This window comes from Pinus tabuliformis, chromosome 3_2 (assembly GCF_031772625.1).
Source record: "Pinus tabuliformis cultivar Carrire ecotype Pingquan chromosome 3_2, CPIR1, whole genome shotgun sequence".
NCBI lineage: Eukaryota > Viridiplantae > Streptophyta > Pinopsida > Pinales > Pinaceae > Pinus > Pinus tabuliformis.
The window spans coordinates 535,731,291-535,758,711 of record NC_142302.1 but is presented as its reverse complement, the minus strand read 5'-3'; positions in this window follow the sequence as shown (position 1 = coordinate 535,758,711).

Sequence of the window (27,421 nt, the reverse complement as noted above, 5' to 3'; positions counted from 1 at the left end):
ATTTCCTTAAATCCCAAGAAGTCTTTGTTCGGCCTGGAAGAGGGTAAGTTGCTAGGTCATATCATTTCTAAAGAACGAATTAGAATTGACCCTGACAGAATTCGGGCTATTCTAGAAGTCCCACAACCAAGAAACATTAAGGAATTACAAGCCTTTTTGGGAAAGATCAACTTTCTAAGAAGATTTATCCCAAATCTAGCAGAATTGATAAGGCTATTAAACCACATGTTGAAAAAAGATTCCAAGGTAAAATGGACACTAGAAGCTAAACAGGCCTTTGAGGGCATCAAGGCTTCTTTGACTCAAACACCCGTTCTTACAAGTCCTCAATTTGATAAAGATTTCATTATCTTCTCTTTTGCCTCCCAACATACTATTGTTGCAGTTTTACTACAGAAGGATGACCAAGGAAATGAGAAACCTATTGCTTTCTTTAGTAGAGCCCTTAGAGATGCACCCTTGAAATATCAGATTATGGAAAAGCAGGCTTATGCCCTGGTTAAGGCCATCAAAGATTTTAGGATTTATATCCTATATTCTCATGTTATTGCTTATGTGCCAAATGCCATTGTGAAAGACATATTGACTCAAGAAGGATTAGAGGGCAAAAGAGGAAAATGGATTGCTAGTATTTTGGAATATGACATTGAAATAAGACCAAAAAAACTAATAAAGGGACAAGGTTTGGCTAAACTCATGTCTGAAGCAAACTTTCAAGCCTTGGATATTAATCAACTGGACAATGAACCAGATCTGGCGACTCCACAGATCAATATAGCCTTTGAACAATCCCCCTGGTATGCTGATATTTGTTATGTATTGCAAAACTTGTGTGCTCCCCCAGGATTGTCCAGAACCAAAAGCAGATTTTTAAAAATGAAAGCCTCAAGATTTTGTGTTATGGATGGTAATTTACTGTGGAAAAATCATGAGGGTATATTGTTCAATTGTCTAACAATCAATAAAACTGACAATGTTATGAAAGATTTTCATGCAGGTGACTGTGGTGGACATTTATATTGGAAGTCCACTGTGGATAAGATATTGAGGGCAGGTTACTATTGGCCTACTCTATTTGCAGATGTCAAGAGATTTGTTACTTCATGTCATAAGTGTCAGGTGTTTGAGGGAAAAATAAAATTACTGCCCTTACCTCTGAAACCTATTTCAACAGAAAGGCCCTTTCAGCAATGGGGCTTAGATTTCATTGGAGAAATTCATCCTTCATCTTCAGGTCAACACAAATGGATCCTCACAGCCACAGATTATTTTACCGAATGGATTGAAGTTGTTCCATGTAGACAAGCAAATGATTCCATTATCATTCAGTTCCTTGAAACTAATATTTTATCCAGATTTGGTTGTCCTGAAAAGATCATTACAGATAATGCTGCTGCTTTCAGATCCAAGAAAATGGTCAATTTTTGCCATAAGTTCCATATTACCTTGGGTCATTCCACAACATACTACCCTCAAGGCAATGGTTTAGCTGAATCATCTAATAAGAGCCTTATAAACATCATCAAGAATATGTTGGAGAAAAATAAGAAAAATTGGCATAAAAAGCTTGCAAATGCCTTATGGGCAGATAGGAAAACAACCAAGAGATCTATTGGGACTAGCCCATATGAGTTGGTTTATGGAATGGAGGCCAAATTTCCTTCATCACTAGGGATTCCTGTCATCAAGTTGCTTCAAGAAACCCAAGCTGAGCCCAATGATATGCAGAGAAGGATCAACCAAACAATCTGTTTGCAACAAACCAGAGACCAGGTATACAACAGAGTTCAAGTTTTACAAGAGAAGCTAAAGAAAATCTTTGACAGAAGAACAAAAGCAGAAGACTTTTTCATTGGTGATAAAGTGCTTAAATGGGACTCAAGAAGAGAAGATAAGGGAAAACATGGCAAATTTGATTCCCTTTGGAAAGGACCCTTTGTTATTCAAGCAGTACAAGGAAATAACACATATTTCTTGAAAAATTTGGATGACACTGAAGTTCAAGAGGGCCCTATAAATGGTCGGATGTTAAAGCACTATTTTGACTATTTTCCATGTATATAATCTGACATTGCCTTGTACATTATTACTTAATTGTAGTAGTTTGTTTTCAGCAGATAAAAGGTGTTACAGCTTCACAAATTTTGGAAAGGGAGCAAGGAAAGGCCATAATTTCAAGATTTCTCATTTTTTGAAAAGCCTCAGTGTTGATCATCAAAAAGCAAAGTTCCCAGTTTTGGCAAGAAATTAAGGACCAAGGCGTTTTGACCTACTGTTCTTGGTCTTTCATATGAAAAACCATCCCCAACTGGAGCCATTGTTAGCCTCCTATACCAATAGGTTTTATTTTTCATGATTGGCAGGGAAAATTCCAAATATGTTCTACTTTGATGATGCAAAGATCCCATATTTCTGTGGAAGAACATGTCTGTATATAGTTTGGATAGTGTCCTACTTCTGTATGGGTGATCCAACAGCCTAATCTGGATCATGCCATGTTTAAATTGATGTTGTAGAATAGAGAAAGAGAATCTGTCCAAACTGTCTAATCTTGGCAGATTAGTAGATTAGGTAGAGGATAAAGGTTCCCAACTGCTTAATCTGGGACCTTGGAAGTGATAAGGGTAGTTGTAGATAGAAACTCAAAATGAAAAGAAAAGAAAAAGAAAAGAGCAATTGAGGGTTTGCAAGTCTAAATGCACCCTCCTTGAAGTAATAAAAAATGCTAGGCACTAAGATGGGTAGGTAGAAAGGGGTTGCAGAAGCTTGTTTTCATTTATATTGTTGGCCTTGACAGAAAGCATATATTGGCAAGAGAAGGTTCACCTATTTCAACATTTCGGTAACAGCACAGTGAAGCATGTCTAACTCCCCAATCATTCCCCACAAAACTTCTTTCTAACATTCCCTAAAGGTCCAATGGGATTTCCTCATTGAGTACTAATATCACCTTTTGATTATGGCAACATCAAGCTAAGGTGTTGATTCCTATTACAAAAGAAAGCCACATTTCCTGTGTAAAACCCTTGATCATTTTCATCTGCTTCTGCACCTAAGTTTACTCATTAAACTTAGTATTCAGTTCCTCTCTCTCATCTCAAATCCATATTAACCCCTAATTTTACTATTTAGCTCCCCAATTTTCCCCTTTTCCCTATTATTATACCATTTTTGTGCAAAAATCCCATAAAATATATATCCCCCCCCCTCAGGCAATATAGCCTTAATACTCTAAAAGGCGAAGGCGTGATAAAGTCGGGCGCTAATGCAAATGTGCATGCATATGTTATTTTGGGGGATTAAATCAACATCTGGTTGATCTAATAGCCCTAGCGCACTTTATAAACCTGTATATAGTTTACCTGCTGGTCCCTAAAACTTCATAAAACCCACAAATTCGGTTTATCCAAAGTTTACCCCGGTGCGATTTTCCACAAATAATAATTGTTTATTAGACGGGCCCCGCCGTATCACTCTGCCATCTCCGCGTCCCGTCATCCGTCGGATCCGGGCCCTCCCATCCGACGGTCCTCGACGATTTCATATCGCCCCCGATCGGCGTCCTTTAGCGCCCGAAAAGTGTCAGAGGATGACGTAGGGCCTGAGGCACGTGTCAATTTCTTTTTTGATCGAGCGGCTTTCGACACAAACCAGGCCCGTACCAAAAGCAATCCGATAAAACTGCTTACCACCATTGCCTTTCCGCCTTACGTCATCCCTGCGTCACCACCACGTCATTGTCGTATCAGCGTCGCGTCAGCTTCCATTCCGCCATTGTTCCGACCTGTCCGCCACGTCGCTCGTCCACGTCGACCCAATCACCAGTTGACACATCATTCCTCCGTACCCGACCGGACCAATGACGTCATGCTGACGTCATCCATCAAAAGGTGCCAAAAACCAATTTTTCCATATTATCGCGCAAAAATCATATTTTTTCCCATTTTTCACTAAACGGGCACTGTGTAACTTGCATGCCGTTTACGTCGTCCTCCGCCAACCTCAAGAAATTCATCCCCGAGCTGCTGCCGCCGAGGATTTGCAGTTATCAGCAACCCCCAAGCCGCGGAAAAATCAGGTATTTACCATTACCTTTGCGCACCTGATTTTCAATCACCTACTGTTAAAAGCTTAAATAACCACCGAATTCCCCTGCGACTGTAAATGAAAACCAAGGTCATTCAAAGGGAAATTCCTGGGCCTCAATCCATCCAATTCTTGCACTCATTTTTGTCTCGCTAAACTCAGACTCCATAGCAAGCATTTCTCGCCTTGCGGAAGAAACACAGCTACACAATTTTACCTCTCTAAGCAGCATTTTACCTCTGTTTCACCCATATTAGTCCTTTTCTCTCTCCAAATTACCTTATCCATCAAAATTCACTGCTCTGTGTTACCTTTGTTCAAAAGTCAAGTACAATTCAACTCCAAGTAACAACTAAGCCATGGAGACCCCTGTGGCCTTGAACATTACTCCCCTGAGTGCCCCACAGAGGAACCTGGACTGGCTGGCCCTTGTTGACTGGGATCATTAAATAAAAGAGACAGTTGAGATAACTACCAAATATCACATACACACTGTTTGTGAGCTGAAGGATAAATACATGAGTGGTGCTAATGACATAGGTATCTGGGAGCCTAATTTGCCCATTTATTACCTACCTCAAGTCAATGTGTTCCCAGACCTCATCCATCAGTGTTGTGACCACTATGAACCCTCACAAAGAGCAGTTTTGGGTCCATCTGGGAATATTTTATTCCACATCACTCCTCAATCCATAAATCAGATGCTGAACTTTAAACCAACTAAATCTCTGGTCCCCCTTTCTATGAATTTTCTGCTCCAAGAAGCTGCCAAGTTGCCCAGCTCAGAGGTCACAAAGATTGGCCAGTTGTTCATGAAGCCAGAATATCAGCCCCGGCAACCTTCTCCTTATCTACATGTCTGGTTCAATGATACAGGGAGACTACTAGTGGACATGATATCCTGCATTCTGGGATTCCATAGTAGTGAGTTTGTGGATGATAAAACCTTGGTGATGTTATCCATGTTCACTCCAGGGCAACCTCCTGCTCCCCAGTATGATTATGCCACATTCATTGCTGACAAGATTCATGAGAAATTCATGAATTTGGAGAGGGAAAGGGTATTCAAGTACACCTCCTATATCTATCACTTAATGTTATATTTTCAGCCTGATAGTTTCCCTGTCTCCTTGAGAAAGCTGGATGCAAAAGGAAACAGGAGGTCAGTGGTATTTTGGTCATCAGTTTGTCACCATATCTCTTGCTCCCCATACAGCTATTGTGAGTTCATTGATCTGTTCATCTATCCGGCCTTGTCTCTGCTACAGAGTTCTCCTCCTCCTAGACTCACCGACGATATGCAGAAGATCCTCCAGCTTTCAAAGAATTATAACATTGGAGATTGGTACTTCTACCAAGACCACACAGTAATTAGAATATATGGCTGTGAGCTAGCCCCTTACAGACTGCCAAAGTATGTCCCCATGAGACTTTTTTCATTAGAGTATTTCTGGCAATTTGGAAATGTAGACATGATTCATTTTCATAGCAGAAATAAGAAAGCACGGCTGAAAATCAAACACCAACTGGGCCCATTCATTTTCAACAAAAGAGAGGAAGCATGGCAAGAAGCAGATAAAATTCTAAAGAGCTTCCAGCTGCAAACAAGCTTCCTTTGGTCACCATATGACCCCAATCATTTTATAAGTCTTAGAAGAGTCAGATACAGACTTGCCAGCTATGACCATGTCAGAATCCCACACATTGAAAAATATGCAAATCAGTTAGAATGGAAGGAGGGCACCCTAGTGGAGGCATGTTCTAGGGAAGAAATGGCACAAAAAGAGATGAAGCAGTTAGAAAAATCAGTAGCTGCTTCCTCTTCTACTACTCCCCAGCAATCTTCCCAAGCCACTACTCAAGCAGCAACTACAGTTAAAGGAAAAGAGATGCAACAAGAGGAGCCACTCTCCAATATAGAGCAGCAAGCAGAACAGCAAGAAGAGATGGCTGAGGCACCTTCAAATACAGAGCAACAAACTTAGGAAAAAGTCCCTCCTAGGCAGGAGGTAACAGTGGAAACCTCGGTGCTGCAAACTCCAGCTAATGAAGAAAGAACCAGGAAGAGAGATAGGCAGGAGGAAACTCCTCTCACTACTTCAACAGATCAGCAAGGTGAGAAAAGACAAAGGCTGAATCCCTTTTCTGAGGAGGAGATGCCTGAAAGACCCACTGATACCATGCTCCCTCCCAACATTGAAACATCAGCCAGTTCCTTTCAGCAAGAACAAGAAATACAACATGGAGGAGAGGTTAGTTCATCAGGACAACAGACAAGGTCCGAATCTAGCATCAAGAAGCAGTTTATAGAGATTAAAGCAAGAAATGATCCAATCAGAATCCAACTCTATAACCAGCTGCTCAAGATGGCGCCAACCAATCAAGAAAGGCTTATGTCGGCCTATGATATCCAAGAGGGAAAAATGACTCTTAGTCATTTTAGGCCCACCATGCTGCAGCCCCAATCAGCTGCCGACTATATTAGGACTAACCTAGAGGTCTTTGCCAAGGACATCCATCCCATGGATCAGATAGAACTGCTTAAACAAACAGGGGAGATGGTTTATGCCACATTGGTTGATAAGACTCTATTGTCACATAGATTGCAAAACTCCCTGAATCACACTACTGCTCAATTGGAGCTAGAGAAAGCTTCCTCTCAAGCCAAGGATAACAGAATCAGGTCCTTGGAAGAAATTATCATAGAACTGGGGCATGATCCAAATGACCCTAAGGGAGTGCAAGCATTAATGAACAAGAAAGATGAGGACATAGCAGCTTTGAAGAAGTTGGTTAAGCTACCACCAACCCTTCACCCTCAGACTAAAGATGTTGCCTAGCAAAGAAGAGATCAGGATGTGACGGCCATGCTGGTGGCCTTGCACAAAAGGCTAGTGGAGACAGAGGGTGCCTTGGAGGCAGCCCTAAAGCAAAAGGAAGGAGAATAGGTGTCTCAGCCACCTCAGCAAGTTATAAATCTTGAGGATGCTCCTCAAGTAATAATTCCTCCCCCAGAAAGGACATCAGAAGCAGGCCCTTCAGCACCAGCACCAGATGTGGCAGCACCAGAGCAGGCACCCAGCCTTGACATGTAGAATATGAGGAAGGAACTGGAGGCTCTTGAGGCACAGATGGCAGAACTAAAGGTAGCAAAAGAAAAATTGGCTACACTGGAAGAGAAATATGATAAATCAAAGCAGAATGTGGCTGAAAGGACAAGAGAAATAAGAACCCTGGAAAAGAAGATAAAGGAGCTGGAAAATGAATTAACCATGAACAAAACTATAGCTGATGTGAAGAAAATTCTATGGGCTAAAATTGGCCAATCTATTACAAACCAATGGCAGTCCATTGAAATAGTTCATGAGCAAATGAATCTTCTGGGCAGAGCTCAAGCTGAAAATCAAAGAGCCAGGGCATCTTTAGGGAGTATGCTCGAAATAGCCAACAGAATGATAAATGTCCTTAACAATCGGACTGGCCTTCAGCTAGCAGGAATGGGAATTAGAGACAAGACTGACACTATTCTGCTGATAAAAAGGGTTCTTACCCTGAGAAGTTATGTCCAGAAATTGGAGAGAAAGTGTCAAGAAATACAAGCAGAAGTGAATGAATTTATTGCAAAAATCACAGTTTGCATAACAGTGGCCTCCCCAGTTTGGTGACTAGTGCAGGAAGATTGTTATCACATGAACATTATGCCAAAAGGGTCAACACCTTTGCAACAAATCAAATAACAACATCTGCAAGTGCTCCAGAGCAAGCAGGGCCCGCATCTGGGCAAGATCTTTATGATAAGCTGGAAAATCTATTTTTTATTGAGCATGAGATCAGGCACCTTTTTGCAGTTCCTCCCAATTATTACAAATACACTGAAGCTGATGAAATTCTAATCAAAATGCATAGGCACCAATTTCCCACTGATGAATGGTGGAGGAGTATGATAGAAACTTTACTTTGATAAATTAATTTGGGCCTAAAGTCAGCATTTTCGAATTACTCATGTATCAAATCTACTTAAAGCCAACAGTGGAAGACAGCTAGATGAAAAGGACAGTGTCTGGGTACAACTGGATAATGCAATTGATGTGTCCAATGCAGCAGCACCATGACAGGGCAGCATAAACACAAGAATTCTCAAAATCAATGCAAAGGTGCTCAGCCGTCCCAAGACGCTCCAAAAGTCAAAAGATCTCTGACAGGAATGACTAGTTGTAATCAATCTGCTTTAATAGCAATAACTATTGTATCCACTATTTTTGAGAGTTGGTAGAGGAAGTTATGAGTCAATGACTCATTTTGAGATATTTTGTAAAGATAATTCTGTATATATACGCCCCGCTTAGCTAATTTGGGGGTTGTTGTTGATTTGTTCTGGAGAACTCGGCTGTATATTCTGAGAAGCATAATACAAGGAGCTGTTGGTTTTCTCAACTTGGCTATGCTTGGATGTGTTGTGATGGGATTGTTAGCTGTTGCAGAACTCTCGTGTCTTTCTCATGATACAATAAGTGTTTTCCTAACTGTCTCTATGTTTTATATGTTTACATAACTCATCTATGCTATATGTTTGATAATCTTAGTAGGAAGGAAAATGAATAGTTCAGGATTTGTCTAGTAAGACACCCTAAACTCAATCATTCCTGCTAACTATGTTTTCTTCAATATTAGCTGTAAATATGGAATTCTTAAATGCTCCTGTTTACTCTAATTTTATGGTAAATTCTATTCGAGAATTCTCTTTTTCTCTTGAATAAGATTCAGCCTTTTATGTTCTGTATCACCAAGAAAGAAATCTTAGTTGCCTTTCATGGTGTGATTCTATACTCTTTCTTCTTAAATCAAAGGTTTGTATCATGAATACCTATCTGGCTCTGCAGAAACATTCTTCTTATCACAGGCACTAAGTAATAATCAGTCATGGACTCCATTTTCCCAATGGAATAAACCCTCTTTGATCATTGCAAGCCCTTCTTCAAGACAACAGATGGCAACCAAAATTCAAACAAAATTTTATACCTCATAACTAGCCTAAAGTCCTAAAAAACTAAGCTAAATCAAAAGAGAGAGCGCTCTCTGATTGCAGGTAGGCTAGAACCTGTAATCCAAAGTTGGTTTGTGGTTACCTCGGCCATATTCCCTTGGGAGTCAAAGGGAACAACCTGAGTGTTAACACCTCGGACCCAAGGCAGCTTTCTTGCAGGATGGTAAAGCGTGGTGGTGTGACCCTTACTATGATTATATATGATTTCAAATTTAAAATCAGCTGTTCTCCCCGGTGGTAGCTCATAAATGCGATTTTGGTGGTTATTCTTTTGCCTTAATTGCTCGCCACCCACTCCAATGTGCCTTAAATGGGCCATCATATCATGAATAGTACCTGCAATGGTCGCTTTCCATATTTCCTTTGCGGCAGTGAATCCCCAGGGATGCAAGTGCGGTTCTTGTATGTATGTTGTGGCCATGTGGCACAGCTTCGCAACAACCTATTTTATAGTCTCGCACCCTCTTCCAACTATGTGGGGCACTGGGACTAGGCCTCCTACGAATAGTGGGCGAACCCCTCGTGCGGGTCTTCCATTTCTCGACTAGCCTAGGCTGCGAGCACCCTTTTCATTCCCTCGATTCTGCTAACAGATTGCAGTGTGTGCATCCTTGTCCTCCCGGGTGCAAGCGCAACCATGCTAGTGGTGTCACTGCTTGTAGTAGGGTAGGAGAGCCAGCCATGTCCATTCCCTTCATTAGTTCCTTCGTGTAGGTGACTTCTAACTACAGCTTATCAATTGCTTCATCTAGCCTCGCACTTTGTGCTCGGAGTCTGGCCCCTGTTGCTTCTAACTTTCCAAGTTGTATTTTACCACGTAAAGTGGCTGCCCAGAGCTGCTAAATCCTTTCGCAGATGTTGTCACGGGTAGGGAGGGCTGTATCCATGTTGGTTTTTTTGGTCGTAAAGAGACTTCCCTGCCTAGCCATACAAGCCTTCGTTCCATGCAGATCTGGGTGGTTTGATGGTCGCCTGATGTGCACCCGTACCCTTCGTCATTGATGAATGACCATTCTATACCAACTTGGCTACCGCGCATGTCCTCTAGTCCGTACCTAGAACTGCCTCCTATATCTCAGCTTCTACAGCCCTCCTCTAGGGGTGCGCAACATGTCTTCCGACACACTATGCTGCTCCCGTGCTATGCATAAAGTGCCAAGCTGGACGAGCTACCTTTCATCTGTTGTGTCGCTCTCTGCTGGCCGCTATCATTCCTCGGTGGTTACACGTCACAATGACTGAATCATCATATTGTAGTTCAGTGTCGTAGCTTCCTGCAACCAGTTCTACCATCACTCAGTCTCCTCATCGAAATCCACTGTGCAGGTGCTATCGCGCTCCCATGAGATTCTTCCACCATCTGTCGGAATGCACCTGATCTTGGTCTTGCGCTATTATTTGATAGATGCAATCTAGTTCGTTGGCATTTTCCTCATCACGCACGGGTTTGGTGTAACGTTCTCCTTCTGTTGGGTCCAACGGAACTACTACTCACAGTGACTTCTTTTCGAACATCATTGTCTGCCTTTTTAAGTTAATGATCTCTTTCATGTCCATTGCCCAATCGATTTTGAGAAATGCAAGGTAAGGGTTACTATCATCAACAATCTCTATGACTTCGAAATCGGTCTGTGTACTTACACCGTCGATATCTACGGTCACTCCTTGCAGTCGACCCATTGGTAAGATCTTTTGTTGGTTGGCCACTCGTAGCTGAATCGAGGACCATTGCAATGCGTGCTTGCCCATGCTCTCCCAGGTTTGTTTAGTTATTACACTCACATCCTTAAGTCTAAGATGACCCGATCCATTTCATACTCACCGATTTGCATTGTCAGTCTCATTTCCCATCCGGTGTGTAGAGCATGTCTTCTTATTTTCCGGACTACATGCAGCTCGCTCAATCCGGTGTACCTCATGATTAGCTCCTGTAATCCTTGAACGGCTTTACTATCATGCAGCAGTTTCATGCAAGTTTCGAGAAAGGTAGTAATCATGGAGGGGTCCACTCCTGGCTCTGTTTGATCCCTCCTACCTAGAGTAGAGGCTTCCACGAAGCTCCTCTGAGCTTCTCTCAGTGTCTTCATCCTTGGTTTCAGCTCAGAGTTAGGTTCCTTTGTAGGCGTGTCGTGCCTCTTTTCGCCTTCTACATGTACCTCTCGCAGATTTCCTTCTGTAGTTGCGCTGCTCCTCAGTACCATATTTATACTGGGGTCCTCTTCACGAGGTTCTGATCGCATCATCTGGACATTCTAGGTTGGTGGAGATTGTAGCACTCCCTTTTCGCACATTTGGGCAATTAACGTTGGACAGTCTACCATCTCATGATCAAACTACTCACAATAGGGGCATGAAGTCTTAGTTGGGTTAGTACAGTCGCGAGCGTAGTGTCCCAACCCTCCACAGTTATAACAAATCAACTGTCCGCAGCCTTGCCCGGGCCCCATTCCTCTTCCTCGGCCGTGTCCTTAAAATTCCCCTCACACTTCAGTATGCATTCAGTAAGTTGGGGTTCTTTCCATCATTAGGTCATAACTTCGACGCGTTCACTCATCATGTCCTACTGATCGAAAAAAATTGCAATATAGCTGTTGTGGGGTCTGGGCATACTTTTGTAATAGGTGGCAGTTATCTATTGCATGTTTTCCACCCACTTGAAAAATCGTGCACCAGAGCGCAAGTGCGGCACTTGGTCCTGCTTGTACCACCAATTTTAATGGAATTGGGCCTCCCCATGCCAGATAGTTCGTGAAGATAAGGCAATGGTCCTTATCATGCCCCTGGCTCTTGCATTTAGTACAGCCTACCTCTGCACGTGCCTCTGGTCGAGACACTCTTTCTTGCTTCAAGCTTTGCATTTCTAAACTCAGGTTTTGAAGTTGTGCGTAGATTTGCTGAACTCCCAACCCTGGATCTGGCATTAGGGTTTTGTGTAACCTCATTACTGTCTACAATGCCTCAGCTTGGGTTGATATCTTTTGCTGTGACAGATCCATCCTTAGATGTTGTGTCAATGATGCCACAAACCACGTGCAATGATGTGCATCTGTTAAGGTCATGTTGGCTTCATGAATAGTGCTCTTTAACCATTGCTCCAGATCCCACAGAGTTTCTCTAGGCAACATTATGATCTCCTTGAACCCAATAACTGACTGGGTTTCTGATTTTGGTCATCCAAAATCTTTATTTAACGCATCTTGGATTGCTGCTATTCCCTCATTCGGATGATCGATCGAGTATTTTATGTACCATGTCAATGCACGGTCCTATAGTGCAATAACTAGGATGGCCTTTTTGATGTTCTCATCTATTATGCCTTGGGCGTCCCATACAGCCCATACCACAAACAAAAATCTTCATGGTTCTTCATTCCATACACCCTTGAATATTGGCAGTTTGATTGCACTTGCCATCTCGACTTTTGGTGGTAGTGGGGTTAGAGGTGGGGTCGGGGTTGGTGTGGACGGATTTGATGAAGGTGATACAAGGGGTGGCGTGGACAGAGGTGGTATTAGTGGGAAGCACTCCCTGATCAACCGGATCGCACTCCTTGGTGAGAACCTCATGAGATCCTCCTCGCTTTCCCAGGAAATAGAAGCTAAAGGACTATTCTCTACTCCTCCCATTCCACAGTAACCTCTTCTGCTCCGCATTACTCTAGACATCAATAAACGTGCATAAACTATTTTTCACACAACAACGTCTTAATCCAAGTATTCAATGATTTGATATACCTACCCCAAGGTCCTTGAAGAAACTGCCTTTCTACTTCGCTATAGCTCACAGTTGTGTCAATCACGAACTCGGTGATAAATCCTCCTATTACCTGATCCAGCCAATGATCTATTCGCACGATATTTTATCCTCGGCGGCTTCTAGCCTACGCACCAGTTCCGGGGTCCACACAATAGGCTGGTCCAATCTACACCTTCCCATGCTGTCAGCGAGCCTTGCGATCCATTGGTATAGCTCTACCAGAAATGACACGAAGAAGATTTCGTGAATGTTTGTGAATATATAACGGTCCAGCCAATCTTCCTCTAATACTCACGGGTTTCTATTTTCCTTAACTGCGAACTCGTGGAGTTTCAAATCCCACCACTTTTCAATCTCTTTCTTTGTAGGGATCCAATGTTCCCACATTAGACACCACTTAGGCAGATCCTGGTCCCAGCAACGAAACCATTTGTTGGGTTATATGGGCCTGACCCAGGTTCGGAAGAATTATTTAGCCAAGCAAATCCCGCAGCTACTAGCCCTTTCGGCAACAGTCCGCGGAGCACGGACTGAGGTCTCACCCGAGGTAGCAGGGGAGGGTGCTGGAACCAGGTTTCCACACCCTTGGGATGTCTAGATGTGGTCTGGAGGTATCACGCACTACTCTGCATCCTCGCGCTGCGCATATCCGGACCCAGAATGATTTTAACTTTCTATGATCGCGCTGTTTACAGATCTAATCTATTTGATGAAGTATTGTAACTCAGATCTACTTAGAAGGGTCTTTAAGCAAACATTTAACATATTTAACCAGTTCGCACACTTAGAATAAACTTAGATTCACATATATCTATAACATAAGCATATGTGCATAGATTAAATAGTTATATCAACCATTCATACAGTCAGATTCACGATAACTCAGATTGTAACACAGAATTTGTAGAAGAAACTTATCTTTATTTCCACTTATCACCAATACATCCAGATCCGCCCTGTGCACTCAGCTGCAGGGGTCCGCGCACACAGCTGTGGACTCTTCCAGGCCTCTGTGCACACAGCTACAGAGCCTCTATCCACTACCCAAACCCCCAACTCAGACTTACAGACGCTTTCAGAGTGCTTCCCTCAAAAACCCATTACATTTTAGATCAAAAACCATACAACAAAACTTAGCTTCCTCTACCCATAGAGCCTCGCTCTATTTATACCTTTCCATGGACCGCGACCCATGGGCGGGCTGACTCAACTTACATTTCTTTACATTATTTTTGGGTGGACTACCCTTTGACTTTAACTTATTACAAATCGCACTCTACGCATTCCGCAGAGTCTTTACCCTATCCTTATCCAAACATCAGGCTTTGTGCCCCATGACTGTTGCACCAGGCTTCTACTACCCAACATCCACTCCTCAAAATGTAGAGACATTACAGTATCTTATCAAAATTTGACTTACGATTTAGAAAAAATTAACCCCGGGGACCCCGTCCCAACAAGCCCCCAATAAAAATATGTGACTCATCTTGAGTCACTTTGCTGGTATGCCCTTGACGCATGCTTTGAGGCCGTTGAATTCTGACTTCAACGCTTGAAATTCTATTGTACACTGCGTTGTGGCCTATCGAACCTCTTCAACCAACTTCTCTGTAGTGGGCCCTTCGACTCCTAAGCCCATCATCCTTTGCATCTGCTGAAGGGCTTTCAATTTGTTCTTGACATTCTGCAACAGTTGGCTTGCTTCATTGGCCCATGGCTACATCCTTGCTGAAATGATAGAGGCATTTCGGCGCAGCTCATCGATCTGAGTCTATATGGTTTTTACTTCTTGGAGTTTGGTGAACTTCTGCACAGGTGCTAAGGTCTGCGTTCTTGCCCTAATCTCATCAAACTACATTTGCTTCTCACGTGCGTCATCTTAAATTTTATGCAAATGTGGGTCCTACTGTAGCGAGGCCCACATTTCTATCATACTTTCAAAAATTTGGGTGCAGTCTTTACCTGTATCGGAAAGAACTTCCATATTGACTTTATTAGTAGCCTTGCACTTTTCTCAGACTTTTGGAGGGGTGGTAGGCTCTAGCTTCATCTGAAGCTATAAAATGTATAGTTGTAACTCAAACCACACCTTTCTGACCTTGTATTTAGATTCTTTGACTACGACTTCCAGCTTTTGTAATTTCTTGGCTAAAGTTGCCTCTACTAGAATCTAGAGCTCAGGAAGCTCACTGGATACCTGCATTATTGTTGCTTCCAGCTGTTGATTACACACAACAACCTCTTCTCATTCTTTTAGCACTTGTGCCTTTTCCTCAAACATTTGTTGGTTGTTAGTCTTGACTTCAATGATAACCAGTAATGCCCAATGTTCCTATACCCTGAGCTCATCTGATACTCCTTGATGCAGCTCATTCAATGACTGAATTAGGAGTGCCGCAAAGTTAAGGCTCAAGTTCTTCATATTCAATAGGCGTGCCCTGTCCTCTAAAGTCTCGACATGTAATGATCCCTCTGCCAATTGCACTGTGTAGAGTTTTGTGGCAAGCTCTGTTGTTGAGGTTGTCTTTCTTGCTTGCTTCAGACTCTGTTGACTCATGCTCGCTTGATCCAAGCTCACTTGTATAATGCTTCTCTATACCTGGAATTTCTTAAAGCTCCAATGGACCTTCGTCAATATTGATTGGTATTGATATTTGATGTGTCCCCAGATATCTTCCATCGTGGATATAACGACATCCCCAATTTCATAAAAGTCCCCCTCCTTGAGGGCCAATGGCTTGGCAGTGGCGAAATTGTCTGATTTTTGTTTCTTCCACGCACCGTTAGCACTTTACTTCTATTTCTTTATGATAATGAACAGAGAATAGAATTCCTCCATGCCCACAAAAGTTTCTATGCCACCCTCTTCCTCCTCGACAATTTCTGCGTCGATTGTGCACTCCGACTCTAGAATAGTGGGTTCCTCCAAGTCAGTGATGACCTTCTTTAGATATTTCTTTGGGACTTCCTTCAGATATTTCTTCTTACCCTTCATCTCAGTTGATGAAGTAGCCATATGCATCATACTATATTTGATGTACTAGGTAAGTGCTCTTTCCTGTAGTGCTATAACCAATTGTGCTTTCTTCACGTCATCATCGTTGACCTGTTGCGCCTTCCACATAAATTCTACGATGAACCAAAATTGATTAGGATCCTCTGATCCCTAACCCTTGAATACAAGCATTTTCATTGTATTCGCCATACTGAATGGCGTAGGTGGAGGTGGAGGTGGAGGTGGAGGCATAGGTGTATGAGGTGGAGGTGAAGCTGGAGATGGAGTGGATGGATGTGGAATTCCAAAAGTATCCTAATATACTGAATACGTTGCACCTCTGGGCACACTAGGGCTACTTCTTTCATCTTCACTTCTAGATTATTCTAATAAAGGATTGTATTCACTTCCAATGAATTTTTCTAGATCTATTCTGAATTGCTTTCCACTTTACACAGATCCAGTCTGGCCTCTCTTAAACATTAATGTAAAGGCATAATCCATTTTTCTCACAACAACGTTTTAAGACAGGTTTCTAATGATTTCAAATACTTACCTCTCGAACTTTTGAAGAATCAGCTTCAACTTCGCTATAGGACACAGAAGTATTGATTAGAAATTCAGTAATGAAACTACCCAAGATACTATCAATACAGTAATAACAACCCTTGCAACCTTATAATCATATCCTTCAAGATGTTTAACTAATTCTGGAGTCCATACAATAGGATTGTTGTGCTTCCAAGTATGTTCACTATCTGCTAATTTGGACAACCATTTGTGTAGTTCATAAGGGAACATCGAAAATAAAACTTCATGCTCTTCTGTATAGAGATATCTCTGCAACCACCTTTCTTTTGACAAGTGAGGATTTCGGTTCTCCTGAGCTGCAAACTCGTGCAACTTCCGATCTATCCACTTCTCAATTTCTTTCTTAATTGTTATCCATGAATGCCACATTGCAAATTCCTAAGGTAGATCCCAGTCCTAGCCATGTAACCATTTGTTGGCTTGAGGGGGTTTGGACCTAGGTTTAGAGTTAGGTGCGCTAACCAAAAAAATCCTACAATACCTGCCCTTTCAGCAACAACCTGCTTAGTGCAGGTTGCAGTCTCACTTAAGGTAGTATTGGGGGATGCTAGAACTAAGTTTGTGCATCCAAAAGGCTATGTGATGTGGGGGTAAGGCATTTATTCAGTTGAAGGATTCATCTAACCTTTGCGAACCCTTATCCTCAAAATCCCCAAACTTAAAGAAAGTTCCAATTAAATAGAGTTATGAGCTTCACATAAGGGTCTAATCAAGCATAAAATAACATATAATAGTATATCGATATCTTCACAGTGTAATTAAGATAATCTTAGAGATAAATGGGATTTAACTGAGCATAAATATAAAACACACATAAGTATACAGTTTAGACATGGAATTGCTTCAAATAATCTTTATTATTCTAGATCTTCAATACATATACTATTTTGACCATGCACACATAGCTTCAGGGGCTCGCGCACTCAGTTGCGAACTTACCAAGGTCTCCGCACACATAGTAGCATGATCCTTCTGCTTTGTCCCAATACTAAAAAGAAAAGTTCAGACTCTAAGCATCATTCATAACATTGAACTTAATTCTTCTAACTGCTTAATGACTCCCTTTTACAATGTTTACATTACATTACCACGGTCTACGAACTATGGGCAGAGCTTAATACAACCCATCCCTTTACAAAATCAGGGGCTTTAACTTTCCTAAAATCCCCTTTGACTCTTAACAACCTATGCTACTCGCACTCCACTCCTCAGAATGTAGAGAATTTACAATATCTTATCAAAATTTGACTTAAGAATTAGCAAAACCTAACCCTAGGGGAGCCCATCCCAACGGTGATTTGGGAATCATATCGATTGGATTCTTGACTTGGAAATGAAAGGGTATCCCTATGGTTGATGAGAAGATGTCCATGTATTCTTCCACGATTGCATCCACCTGCTTCTATTTCTTAGAGTAACCCCTACCGGGGGCCATGGATGTGATACGACCTTCCCCTTACTTTGAGAGTGAATTAGAAAGAAAAAAAATTCCTAGTTTGGGAGATGACCTTATTGCATTACATTGTAGATATCAAAGATATGGTGATAGGTCGGGCTAACTCCAGTATCCTATATAACTTAGTACCCAAATGAATAATAGCAGAGCAGGGTCTAGGCTCATATACAACATACCTCTTCCATAAGTATGGTTGGCTTAATAATACATCACACACTTCAAGAGGAGCAACATTGCACAATACCTCATCCATGAAGGGCTTGATGTTGTATGGAAGGTGACACTGTTGGCTGACATTGAGATCACGTCCTTGGTGAAGCCACTCAGTGTACGGATGTGGATGTGCTATAGTTAGTAGGCTCAACCGCTTCATGACCTCTGCTAAAATGAGGTTCTTTTGGCTCCCACTGTCGACAATGAACTGCAGTGGAGAACCCTTCACACATATCTGTGAGTGGAATAGGCATTCCCCCTCTTTTGGATCTTGCTGGTTTCCACAGTGGTGCTAGGCTCTGTGTCAATGATCTACTTCCCTTTGTCATTCCCTCTATTGGGTTCTGACTTAGAGTCGGAACATGCGTCGGACTTAGAAGCCTTCAACTCAGCCACCAACGACTACTTGGCCTGACACTCACTTGTGTTGTGAGTGGAGCTCTTATGAAACTCACACCACTTTCTCATGTCCTTTGTTTTCTTCGTGGTGTTCTTCTTTACTTGCATCTTTGATAGGTTATCATGGGTTGCCCTACCTTGGCTCTACCCTTAGCTCTGTGGTTTTGGGGCACCTTTCCCTTGCCTTGGATTGACAGATCCAAAGTCTCATTTTTTCTGTTTAAACTTCTGCTCCATGTTGACAGCGTATCGATATCTCATGCCAAGCAAGGAGATGTCTAGGAACTACATCTCATCCGGGATGTACCTTTGTAGGAAACCGTGGTATTTGAGTACCAAATGTTTCTCAAAATCTCTGATACCCAACTTCATGTGAAGGGTATGAAAAAAATTGTTAACTCCAGTATGCCTTGGTCCCTTCCCTATTGCAGCATAGTCCAATTTATGTATTTATTCTCATAGATTCCAACAAGGTAGTACTACTCCTTGATGGCATCCTAGAATGAATCCCAAGTGGGTGTGTAATAGTGAGGGTGTACTTTCATCCTTCTTCTCATAATAGGTTTCCCACCAGTCCTTGATGTGGGAGCAGCTATGAGAAGAACAAAAGTAATCTTTTCCCGACTGGAAAAATCATGGATAGAAAAATATCCTTCTAACATATCTAACCCTTTATTTGCAACGTCCTCATCTATCTAACCCTTGAATATGGGAATTTCAAAGTTAAATTGTACCTTAAAGGGTGTGGCACTTCTAGAGTAGTCGTTGGAAGTAGATGTGTCGCCCTTGGGTAGCTGTTGAAGGATCTAGGAAAAGTTCTCCATCATCGCGTTCCTCTGTCACTCGAAGGCTTCTTCAAAAAATATTTTGAAAGGATCTCCTACCCCCTTGTCTTTCTTCTGCCTTGGGAGGCCATCGGGATTTGCGAGGCTAGTCTTGCAAAATTTCAACTAGTTCAAGCCCTAAATCCTTGTATATTGACCTCGTTGGGGACATGCAAACAAAAATAGAGAAAGAGAAGATTGCTCTAATACCACTAATCCAAATTTAAACAGGAACGCAAAAATTTACAAATATAACCATAAATATAGAGATGCAGCATAAATAATACTTCATTTCATTAATATTAGATACTAAAATATGCTTACAAACAGAATGGAAATAATATTATCTCGAACGATGGTAGCTTATATCTAAGAAGAGATGTGGTGGATACATGCCTCTAAACTATGTTACAATGTGTCTTGAGGGCCTATTTATTATTGAGAAATAATGGAAAATGCCAAACATCCAAAAAAATAACCCTAGGAGATGAAACACCAAACTATGGGCCTCGTTGGGGTAAATTGGTACATCAATTTCTCGGGGTTGTAACTTTGGCATACGATCTCCGTTTGATGCACATGCTACCTCGTTATAAATATATATTTGAGGAATACAACTGTTGAAATTGAATATCAAGGTGAAAAGTGATATTATTCTCTCGTGATTTTCCAAAAAAACGTTATTTAGGCCTTCAAAATAGCTTCGGAAGTTCAGGACCCAAAAAACTGCCAAAAATATTAAATTGTGCTACAATTAAGGAAACTGAAAAAATGAAAGAAACAATGTTGGGGGTCCAAGTGGAATAGGCAAGTGGACACTAGTATCCAACTGGATCAACCATCAGAAAAGTACCCCATATCACCCTCAAGCGAATGGGATAGTCAAAGATTTCAATAAAATTCCGGAGAATGCACTCACAAAAGTGTGCAATGTGAACAGAAATGACCAGGATATAAGGATTCTGGAGGTGTTACGGGAATATAGGACAACATGCAATAAATTGACAGGCCAGATGCCTTTTAGGTTGGTATATGGACAAGAAACAATCATGCCAAGGGAGTACATTGTGCCTAGTTTAAGAACTGCAACCTTCACAGGCATGGAAGATTCCAATGTAATGGAGGAGAAGATGGTGCAATTTCTTGCTTTGGAAGAGGAAAAGTTTATATTAGGTTTTCATCAAAAAGTACAAAAATAAAGGGAGAAAGCTTGGCATGACAGGCACATCAAGCTAAAGACATTCTGGGAGGGAGATCTTGTACTCTTATTTGATAGAAAATTCATGAAGTTCGCAGGAAAACTTAAAACACATTGGTTAGGACCGTATATCATCAAACATGTCTTTGATGGTGGAGCAATTCAGCTCAAAAATTTCAATGGTCAAATGATTCCAGGATTAAGGAATGGTATCAAATTGAAGGTATACAGGGACGTCTCTATCCCTAGAGCTTTGAACTGAAAGTCAAAAGGAGAAGACTGTTAGCGCCACCTGTAGTTGAAAGTGGGCACTAGACTATAAACTAATCTACAAAAGGAGACTTCGCCAAAGAAATCTATTGCATGATATTCAGGGGTATGTCGAAGTCAGAAAGAACCATGCCAAATGAGGATTATTGTGTGATATTCAGAAGTATGCCGAAGTCCAAAAGAACCATGACGGAGCATAGATTACTATGCAATTGTCAAAGATAACTGGAAAAATATAACTGTTGGAAGGAAAAAGTTGTCATTAAAAGGCGTGAGAGAAATGCATTGATGAAGCACAGATGGTCAAATCTAGCACCATACCTGCATTAAATAAACAAAAGCTAAGCTAATCATGAGGTTCAAAATTCAAATTCGCTATAAAAGCTACATACCGCTCCACATTTTACACCTTTCTATCTAGAGAATTCAATTTAAGGATTCGCAATCAAGAGTGAGTCAAGTGTGTTACTATATGTCTGAGAGAATCTTTGAAGGAATTGCTCAAGAATTTGTAGTGAAGGGGATAGCAGGAGTCATGGAAGCCAAGTTGGTCACTCTGGAGCACCGAATGTACCCTTGCTCCCAACGCGTGTGAGGTCGTTGCGAAAAAAAGTACTTATAGAAGAACAACCCAAGAAAGACCCGAAAAGAGGCTAGTTGAAGCCTATGGAGTAGAGCTAATAACATCCCCAAGGAAGAAGAAAGAAAAAGAGCACCAGACGAAGACCAAGAAATATAAGAAACCTAAGGAGAAGGTGAAGAAGCTAGTACAGCAGGAAGAACCAAAGGAAATCCATGACAACGAGGAGGAAGCCGAGATGCACCAGATGGAGACAGAGGGCACAAAAATTCCCTCTGTGCTACCACCATATTTTCCACCAAGGAAATCAGGTGCCAAGCCAGTTAAGGACCCGAAAGACACAAATTTCAACACTTTCACACCACTGCTACCAAAAAGTGTTGTTTGAAGGCAAAGTGTTGGGGAAAATCCCACAATTAAAAATGGAGGATTGGGACTTTAATGACATAAGTAAATATCTGCAATTCGAGTCGAGCAAGTATCTACACCAAGTCTATTATCCAGAGAGTGGAGTTACGAGGTTGGAACCGCACTAGTGGGTTGTAGGATTGCAGAGATTAGGATTGCTAAAGATGCTATATAGGCCACACTTCAGTAGAAGCACATCCAACAAAACCTGTGTTCAACAGTTACTAGTATTGGTGCATGACGGATGCCTCTAGTTGGGGAAGAGGATCCCGATTGATGAAATGATAATAAAAAGAATTATTGGATTACCCTACCAAGGGAATGACCCTGCCGAAGAGTTCATCGGCAACAACCAAGACAAGGAAATGGCACATACCATGAAGGATAAGTTCAAGATTATCAATAAGTCGTGCGTTTATGATATCAACTCTATTAGTGAATAAGGGGTGCAATTCACCACACGCATTTTAGTAGGATAAATAATGAGGAAATGCAAAGAAAATGAAGTCCCCACAGATGTAGTTTCTTTGGCTACGTAGTGTAGTGTTGGGGTTCTGTTCAATTGGGCCAGGTACTTATGCAAGGAATTTTTGGAGGATTACCATGAGGCAAAAGACGTAGGAAAAAAATTTCATTATGTGTGGTTTATTTTGATCATCTTGATGTTAGCATGGAAGGATTAAAAGGACTCAAAATTTCCACCAGTCAAAATAAATGTATGTGAAGCCACATGGTATGCCTCATTGTTGCATACCAAGGAGCCATTGCATGTGCAGGAGAAAAAATTGTCTTTGTGCTATTGGACATGGATTTTCACATGGTGGTGGACCAATATCCCAAGTTATCACCTAGCTTGTATGAGCAGTATCACAACATTGCAGCATTCAAGGCAGATTTTCATAGACTATACATCAACGGTCAGAAAGATCCAAAGGAGACATGGCACCCTTTGCCATATTTGGTCACTGAAGATGACCTTATTGCGACAATACAACAATGGTTAGTCGAATGGATGAACCCAACCAAATACGACACTTAAGTAAAGGGGGGCACCGTACAACATGTAGGTCCAAGTAGGAAAGACAAAGGAAAAGAAGCATAGGAACCAGGGCCAGAGACAGAGATGGAGACAGAAACAAAATAAGATACCCAGGACCCTCTTAGTGACGTAGATCCAACATGAGAATCACCATTCATCATCAAAACGAGGGTACGTACAGTAACTACATCGGGCTCATGGAAGAAACATAAGGTGATCAAATCTAATGGCGTGATATCGCTTGTCCTCATTGATGGGGACAATGATGAGATTGGAGAAAAGACCCAAGAAGTAACAGCAGAGACCCAGAACAAGGTCGATGATCACTACAAAATGATATTGACAGATGTGCAACAAGGCATCGCAAATTTAAAGGTACTGGTGTAGACAGCCAGAGAACCAACACAGATAGGTCAGCTACTGCAGCCAGAGTGATAGATAGAGCCAATAATTGGATTGAGGATTTTGCAGATACCAGGTGGAGCGTTACAGTTTGAATCCACCAAGGATAGAGAGTGAGAAAGAGGGTGGGACCGTGTTAACATGAACATCGTCGCACTGCCAACTTAGGTATTACACGAGTTCCATCAAAGTATTATAGATGAAATGAAGGAGCAAGAACAACACACTTTGCTATTAAGCATTCAAGTGGAAAAGGACAAAGCTTCATTGAAGAAGGAGCTCGATCAATTGATCAAAGAAAGGGATGAAGCACGCCAGCAACAGTAGCAGTGAGAGGAAGCCATTACAAAAAATTGTAGTGAAGTTCCAGATGCAAAGGTCTGCAAAGAAGAACTGCCAGCAGAGAAATTCGTGAAGCTTAGCCTCATGATAAAGGAGTCAAAGAATAAGCTTGCAAAATAAAGTTTCATTATGAAGTGAAGATTTATGAGGTGCAAATAAGGATGCATCCAGTCACACCACCAGAAGTAGGTGAGTAAAGTAGATGGATATAAAAACTGTAGTGAAAGGCATCTCCGACACAGTGGCAGATGGTGGAAAGTCACTAGATGAGACCATGCAAATTTGGACCTCACTATAGGAGGATCCAAACATTCAGAGGATTGAAGAGGAGCTACATGCAATGCAGAAGCGACAGGAAGAGATCTTGGAAACTGTGAAGACCCTACCAGTCTCGTAGAGGCTCATCAACATCATTGAAGGGAAGAATCTCCAAAGACAAACTGAAGATCTTTAGAGGAAAGAGAAGATTTTGATAGACAAGACTCATCCATGACAGGATGAGGCCCTCCATATTTTTGAAGAAGTATATGAAAGGCTCAGGGAGCTACAAAATAGGGAGAAAGAAGTGTTGCAGAACATTATTGGACCAACCACAAAAGCATTGCTAGAAGAAGTGCGCTAAGAGGAAAAGAAGGTAGCAAAAATAGCCCAATAGTACAATTTCATCTACAATATCATCGCAACAAAGATCAAGGGAACCGCAGCTGAGTGACTTGGGATGAGTCACATGTTAGTGTTGGGGCTCTATTTGGGGCAACCCAACTTGGTCGATTTTTGGTCAAAGACTCTTTGTTTTGAGGAGTGGAGTGTGCTCAGTCAGCGAAGTTCTATTTACCGCGAAGTGTCTAAGGGATTTAGGGTTGGTCGAAGCCCCTCATTTTGTAACAGGTATCAGGGTTTTAGTTCATTGTTTGGTTGATTCCACAGTAAGTGGACCATGGTTTTTGTAGGAATGTAATTTATTTAGGGACATGTAATGCTTTATCAAATATCATCATTAGATCACAACATAGAGAGAGCACAAGTGATCAAATATTTTTGGATCTTAAGGAAAGGCTCCACAGTTGAGTGTGCAGAGGCCATGGAAGAGTCTGCAGTTCAGTGCGCAGACCACTTATAGCTGGGTGTGTAGGTCACAAAGTTGTATGTAGTAAAATATCTATCTTAATAAAGAAGAATATTTTTTTGCGAAATATTTTGCATATGTATCTCTTATTTGTGTTCTATATGTTCATGCAAAGTAATTACAAGTAATTAGTATGTTAGCTCAACTATTATTGTTCTGTAATGTGTTTATATTAAAATGAATGTGAAAAAGTCTATAGTTAGAATATACAACACAATAATTTTAGTAATGTTAGAAGGATGATCAAAGTATAGAAAAGAGAAGTTAATAGCCACTCCACATAGTCCCTCAAGGTTGCAGAAACCTGGTTCAACAATCACCCATAGCCACCTCGGGTGAGACTTTGAACTACTTGTGGGTCATTTCTAAAAGGGCTAGTGTCTGAGGGTTTTGTCGGTGTGAAGTACAATTCAAACCTAGGTTGAGCCCAACCGAGCCAATAGGAACCCTACTAGCCATGACATGCATTTTTTCAAACATACCACAAATATGTAATCTAGATGTCATAACAACATAACTGAGCATAGGGGTCTCATACATATCTAAGATTCATAAGTAAGTATTGATGCCTTATCTTTTATAGACATTTTTGGGCACTCCAACCCCAATCAAACATGTCCATAAACCAAGGGCTCCTAAGTCCCTAAAAGTGTTGTTCCAACCCTAAAAGAACAAGGTCAACTGATTACATCATCTCCCAGAAGTTCTCCACGAAAAACTACTCAGAAATGGTCAAAATTGGACCATATTGATTGCTCAGTGCTAAGGGTGTGATGCATCCCACCTAAATACACATGGGAGGTGTGATGCATATTGAAAATCCCTTCTATAGGGTGCGATGGACGAGAATAGACAAGTGGCGGAAACAGTTTGCGAGGTGGATGATCATGGAAACTTCTAGAAACTTCTCCTGTGACACTTGCCTCTCAGAATCGCCCAAGGATGAGTAAGAGATCAATGAGATCTCCAAGTGGAAACAAGAACTATCAGAGAGAAGACACTAATCAAAAACCCAGAGCTAACTCACACCTTTGTAAATATCTATATATAGATCTCTCATCCCAGAGATCCAGAGGTTGGAGGCTGGAATTTTGTATCTTGTAAGGAAGTGCTGCTGGTTTCTTGGTGCAATATCATAGTGTTGGGTGATCTAAGCTTTTCATGAGGTGAAGAAGGGATTTCTTGCTGAGAGGATGATGTTGGGTCAGAACAATTGGTTGTAATCCTCTTTGCTCTTTCTTGATTATCAATAAAGCTATTCAAGTTTTCCTCCACATTCGTGTATGATTGATGTTATATGCATGTGTGGCCAATGTATATCTGGTCATATATTGTTTATGATAATAGATCTATGTTCTTGGATAGTGTTATGCTGCTTTGATTCTACAGGTGCTCTTTGAAGCTGGGTAGACGAGGAAGCGAGTGGCAAAGATCTATCAGAAGGGAGAGGAATCAAGAAAGGAACCAAGCACAAGATAGAGGTTGGTCTCCTTATTCCCCTCTTATCTATTTCTCATAAAGGAAAATGAAAGTAGTTTTAGTTTGTTTGTTTCTAAGGTAGCTACCAGCCTTAGTGGGACTAGCAGCTCTGCATAGACACTAGTTTTCCTGATAACAAAATGGCGACCATACTGGGGAACGAATAGATTGTTTGTTTATCTACATTTGTTTGCTTTATAAACTTACATATGGAGCCTCAAGTCAAGCCAGCTAGCCTTCGAACTGCATTTGCTATGCAAGTGCAAAGTAGATCAATGTTGCTTCAGTCTATCTCCAGGTTTTGTTTATGAACTGAAAAATTGATTTACAAGCTCTCTAATTTCCCTTGTGGTGGCTCTAGTAACCTCTTTAGATCTACCCCTGTGATTGATTTATTGATTACCACTTGCTCGGCCTAAATCCCTGAACTGAGCTGCAAACTGTGACTCAGAACCCAGTTAAAGTCTTGTCCTTGGTCCAACGCGCTGTCTCTTCTATGAATTCTAGATGCATCGCATTTCCCGAGTGTAGTAGGTGCGTTGCATCTCTTTTTCACTGTGTTACAGGTGCGCTGATCAGACAAGGCCTTTCCTGCTCCTAGATTTTGGTTTCTGTGTTGACTCTTTTCAGCTTTATTCAAGAGTTTTGCTACCTGTAGTCAGTACACCTCTATTGAAACCCCCTTCCTTGTCGTTATTCCACCTCCATTGTGCAAAGGACTGTAAATGTTTTTAAGTATTTTGAGCCATTTTCAGTCCTCTTTTACAAAGAAGTAGCGTAATTGTACTGTCGTTTCTTGATTTGAAAGTGTCGCAAGTGTCATTTTCAATCATAGAAAAAATCTGATTTTTCTTGATAGTTGATTACACTGTTACTCTTGTATTTGATTTGAATTAGTAGTTTTTCAAGTGTCAAAAGCAAGTTTTCAATGCCAAATCACAAAGTGACGTCATTGTCCTCATTTTGTCTTGAAAAGAAACTTGTTAGTAATGTCGCTTTGAAAAATAATTCAGATTTGCGCTTAGATTTCTTTTTACCATTCACACATTAAGAAGGCTGAAAGAAAATACATGCACGTGCATTTGCATTTAGACTGTTTGTTGGTTTGATTTAGGATAGTGCATATAGTGTGTGCTCTCTGCTCTATGTTGAAAGAATGCCATCTCTCTTTCCTTAGTAGCTAGGATTTTCATTGCAAAAAAGAAGATTAAAC